This window comes from Lampris incognitus, chromosome 11, assembly GCF_029633865.1.
Source record: "Lampris incognitus isolate fLamInc1 chromosome 11, fLamInc1.hap2, whole genome shotgun sequence".
NCBI classification, from domain to species: domain Eukaryota; kingdom Metazoa; phylum Chordata; class Actinopteri; order Lampriformes; family Lampridae; genus Lampris; species Lampris incognitus.
The window spans coordinates 30,329,714-30,335,497 of record NC_079221.1 but is presented as its reverse complement, the minus strand read 5'-3'; positions in this window follow the sequence as shown (position 1 = coordinate 30,335,497).

Sequence of the window (5,784 nt, the reverse complement as noted above, 5' to 3'; positions counted from 1 at the left end):
CTGCACAAGTGCCTCTTCTGGTCGGTCGGGGCGCCTGTTCGGGGTGGAGGGTGAACTGGGGGGAATAGCGGGATCCTCCCACGCGCTACGACCCCCTGGCGAAACTCCTCACTGTCAGGTGAAAAGAAGCGGCTGGTGACTCCACATGTATCAGAGGAGTCATACGGTAGTCTGCAGCCCTTCCCGGATTGGCAGAGGGGGTGGAGCAGTGACCGGGACTGCTCGGAAGAGTGGGGTAATTGGACAGGTACAATTAGGGGGAATCCCCCCCCCCAAAAAAACTGCATCAGAGTCACCAGCGCTGTTAGTTCATGACCCTCTCCAGCAACTGGGTTTTAGCTGTTGATGGTGTACCTGTTGAGCTGCTATCTCTCAATAAAGGTATTAATACATGAGCTCATGCTGCCATATCAACATGCTACCCATGAATATTTGCTTCCTCTTAAAACTCGTTAAATTTGGCTACTATGCTGAAGACATCAAACAATATGTACTATATGATTCTTTCTGAGACAGTAACTATTAAAATGATTTAGATATTTGGTGGATTGGACATACACCAGCAATGTACATCCTCAGTACTGTAACTAGCTTGGATAACCAGGTATAGTGTATAGGTACAGCCTTGCTTGCTTAACTTGAGGACCATTTCCAATTTTTTTTTAAATCTCCTCATTGGTTTGCTGTCAAATTCAGATTATATCGTTTACCAATCATCCGTTAAAAGTGTAGCTAAGTGAGGCTCCAACCTAATAATACAGATTGTTTAATCCTGATGAGCAAGTGTGTGGGTTCAGATCTTAATTTAGGGCCCTGCTGACCATCCGTAAGTCTTTAAGTCTACATTCTTGCTTCTTGAAACAATTTCTTTTAGGGGGAACGGGGTTGTCTTTGTGTTTTCTTACCCTTTTTCTATCGTGCCGTTATCCTCAAGTGTTCGATGCGGGGCAACTCATGGACCGTTCACTATGAGGGCACGTCGATCGATAGCAGGCTTTAAAGTTAAAATGCTTTCAGCGAGGGTTGGAAATGAAAACAAGGCAATTACAACAAACATTAAACAATTTAAATGTCAAAAAGTAAAGTACATACAAATGAAATACTCTCCTTGAGATGTATTGTACTACTTTTCCGCCTACGGGCCGCTTGCAACTCTTAAGTGCAATATGCCTTGTTAATACACTTATGCCTATGAACACGTCTGTACATCTGAGACATCTTTCAAAGAAACGTGGCTGGCATTAGCGTTGGAGGTGAGTGTTTGAAATGCACCATGTGAGAAGCAGGTGCTAAGTGCTGCTTGGTAGTTTTGCAAAATCCACCCCCATCTGTCCTTGCACATTCCTCTCCTTGATTCCATATCTGCCCATCACCTCCTCATCACCTCTGTTCCCTTCACCAACATGCCCATTGAAGTCCGCTCCAATCATCACTCTCTCCTCCTTGGGTACACTCGCCACCACTTCATCCAACTCACTCCAGAATTCTTCTTTCTCGTCCATCTCACACCCAACTTGCGGGGCATTTGCGCTGATAACATTCATCATCACACCTTCGATTTCCAGCTTCATACTCATCACCTTGTCTGACACTCTCTTCACCTCTAGCACACTCTTTGCATACTCTTCCTTCAGAATTACCCCTACCCCATTTCCCCTCCCATCCACACCATGGTAGAAGAGTTTGAACCAATCTCCGGTCCTCCTGGCCTTACTCCCCTTCCACCTGGTCTCTTGCCCACACAGTATATCTACCTTCCTTCTCTCCATCGTATCAGCCAGCTCTCTTCCTTTACCAGTCATAGTGCCAACATTCAAAGTTCTGACTCTCACCTCCACACTCTTACCCTTCTTCCTTCTCTCTCGCTGCCTCTGAACATGCCTTCCCCCTCTCCTTCCCCTTCACCCAACAGTAGTATAGTTTCCACCGGCTCCCTGCTGGCTAACAGGACCAGTGGCAGTCATTGGTAACCCAGGCCTCAACCGATCCGGTATGGAAATCTGATTTATGATCCGCATATTTGATTTGGCAGAGGTTTTACGCCAGATGCCTTTCCTGATGCAACCCTCTCCATTTATCCGGGCTTGGGACCAGCACTAAGGATGTACTGGCTTGTGCATCTCCCCTGAGGCAGGGTCCTTCTCAAAAGTCGCTCTAACAAGATTTAAAAAAAAAGAACAAAAACACCTGGTCATGACTTAAACCTATCCTTTAAAATATGTTTTGCCTCCAACAAATCAAATAAACTGTAATCGTACCTTGTCAACAAGATTAGAGCAAGGACAAAATGTAGGCGACAAAAGGCTTTGGATAACAGCCATTAGTCTGCGACTGGTTCACATCCCACAGGGTCTCCCTGGCCAGCTGGCAGGGGCTGCTGCTCTGTAACTCCAGGTCCTCTTACTTTTGTTGCAATTGATGGTATTTCTATATTTAAAAAGAAAGAAAGCCACTATATGTTGTAATTGTATTCTTACAATGAAATTCATCCTCTGCATTTAACCCATCCTATTGTATGGGAGCAGTGGGCAGCTGCAGCACCTGGGGACCAACTCCAGCTCTTCTTTCCATTGTCTTGGTCAGGGGCACAGACAGGAGTATTAACCCTAACATGCATGTCTTTTTGATGGTGGGAGGAAACCAGAGCACCCGGAGGAAACCCACACAGTCACGGGGAGAACATACAAACTCCAAACAGAAAAGAACATGGGACGGGCTGGTGTTCGAACTCAGGACCTTCTTGCTGAGGCAACAGTGCTAACCACTGGGCCACCACGCCGCAATATATTAACAATATGCAACAATATGTAGCAACAATATGTTAGCACATGTTAAGCATCATTTGTTCAAAAGCAAGTGTTAGTCACAGTAGGTTTTTTTTGTTTTGTTTTTTTCCCCTAAATGACAGGTCTGCTGAGTTATTTACCAAACCAAGCTACTGGAGAGTAGTTCTCTGGTTTTTCAGCAAAACAGGCAGAACTAATACCAAACTGCATGAAATAAAGGCCCGTGGTGCATCATTTCAGCTATTTTATGTGATGAACGTGGTCATTTTATACTGTGTGCTCTGCACAAGTAGGAGATAACATTGTGAAGACGGGCTGCCCCCTGCACTAACACTCACACAAATACAATAGACTAAGATATACAAGACATTTGAAACACATCTAAATTGTAAAATACTGATAATTTTATTTTTCAAAAATGCAGCAGAAATGTTTATGCTTGACACAATCCAGCCATCCACTGAGTCAACAAACCCATATGAAAATAATAATCATTTATATATATATATATATATATATATATATATATATATATATATATATATACATACACACACACACACATATATATATATATATATATATATATATATATCGTTTTGTAAAACTTCATTGCTTGCCATCCACAATTTCTCAGCTTTCTTTTACATGTGTTCTTTCGACAAACAATCAACTGAAATATCTCATGAGTTACTAGGGATGAAAAGAGGTTAAATAGGCCTTAGTGTGACAAAGCAGGGTAGGATATAGGATAGGATATTTGGGTTAGGGTAAGGCAAAGGAAGTTTGAAAAGGGTCCAAGATTGGCTATAGGATACATACAAGAAGAAATTAGGTCTTTCGGGAAGAGGATAAGACAGCTTATTGGTTATGATAAAGTGAATGAAGACAGGGTATTTGGTAAAATTTGGTTAGAATTTACCTTTGAAAAAGGTTTAAGTCTGGATTTTTGCCAAGTTGTGATATTGGTTAGCACCAGAGTGAAGGATTTACTTTTGAGTTGGTTAATGCAGTCTAGGTTCCTAGCTTTCCAATGAGGATCAGGGTCAATTTAACCAATGCAACCAGAGGCCAGCTACAACCAGTAGCCAAACCAATTTTTGGTTCTGCTACTGTAATTTTCACCAACAGCCACGTCATGCTATCGGGATGTCAATGGATTTGGTGAACTCTGGGAACTGCACTACTGTGTGGGAACTGTGTCATGGAGGGTACTGTCATATTATCTATTACGTTTAGGAAAGGAAGCAGCAACATGGTGCATATAGTATAGCTAGACCAAAGTCTCTCTATCAGTGCTTCTAAATGGGACATGGTTTTTGTCAGCAACTGGCAGTTCAGGCAGGGGCCCTCCTGGGAATGCTGGGACCCCCTCAAATGGTGATAGACTTAATATCATATTAACGTGAAAAAAACATCCTTGCTTTTTGGGGGTCCGCTCATAACAGCACAGGATCCACTGAATCATTACCACCTTTCTGTGACTTGCAAGAAGGGCCTAGATTACCATCCGGGTAGTTAGATATCAGAGATAAGGCGTCAAGGTTTTTGGTTCAGGGAGTGGGTGGAAAAGAGATTTAGAATCAGGGGAAAGGGTGAAAAGGGAAGGTGTTAGGGGTGAGGGGTTAAAGGTCATGGTTTTTGGCTGGTGATCAATCTTCAAACCAGTGTTGCATTATCTACACAGTACTAGCTCTTCATCCATTGGTCAAATTAATGAGACAGGATGATTTGAAAATATGGTGTATACTTCTGCTAGGTAATCGAAAGAAGTTTCTCATCACTCACATAGGTCAGAATTGTAGAAATAACAGTGCATAGCAAATATAGCCTTTAAATAAAGGTACTGTGTACATACTACAGTGGGTGAGACAGAAAGACTACCAGCCTTGCTCCAGGACATCTATACATATACAGTAATATCTGAAATGAAAGCGATAATGTGGTTAAATAAGTTGTGTTCTAATGCAAGAGCAGTAAATGCTATAAATCATAATATATCATCTTTATCTTTCCCTTCTATTTACAAGAATTGGACACGTAGCTGGTTGGAGTGATTCTTGGATCAGTCTGGTAACTGTTTGAGAGGCCCTCTCTTCTTCTCAATCCAATTTCTCTCCCTTCTTAACAGCTCTTTTTGCCGGGTTTTCGATGTCACTCTCTCACTTCTTTTTTTTTGTAACCCTCAAAGCTGTTAAATCCCCCCAAATAAAATCTTAAGCCCTTTCCCACCATCTGACCAACTTTTCCTCTTGCACATGCTGTTTTTTTCTAATCCCCTCTTCCTCTCGGTTTGTTTTTTTTTCTTTTTCATCCGTCTCTCCTTCTCTAATTTGCTATTTTCTCCCATCCCTCATTTGATCCTTGGCAGATAGGGCCTTTGATCTGGTAATGGAAAAATTGCTACATTCACATTTCACAGGTTGTTCGAGTTGACGTCGGCAGTCTGTGTGCGGTAATGCCAGGCTCAGTTCTGCATCTGCAACCACTCCTTCACTTAGTGTAGTCCCGGTTCAGGTCTGTTCCGTAGTCCAGGCGAGAGATGTAAAAAGGACCGAGTCGACCCCTTTTTTCCATCCTCTCCAAATGTAAAAAACAAAACCCGAATACTTGAATTCCAAATCAAGTTTTACTTGATGCGATATCCGTCTCAGCGTGTCAAACTCCCACGGGTGAACAAACTGATGCATAGAAGTGGAACTTTTCCGGGCTTGACTCCGCAACTGTTTTTCACTTCCAGCATGCAACACACAGTTGTCTATTTTTCTATACTGTTACTGATATTGTCACTCTGTCTGTCCGTCTGTAACAATCCTGCAGGGTAATTAGTAGAGGTATTTATGTCTTTTGCTGTGTGCATTTGTGGTGTGTGTATAATGTATGTGTGTATGTTTGCGTGTACAGGTGTTTGTCTGTGATGGCATTGCACGGCGACTGTCTGCGTATGTATGTGTGTGTGTGTGTGTGTGTGTGTGTATGTGCGTAAATCTTGCTGTGG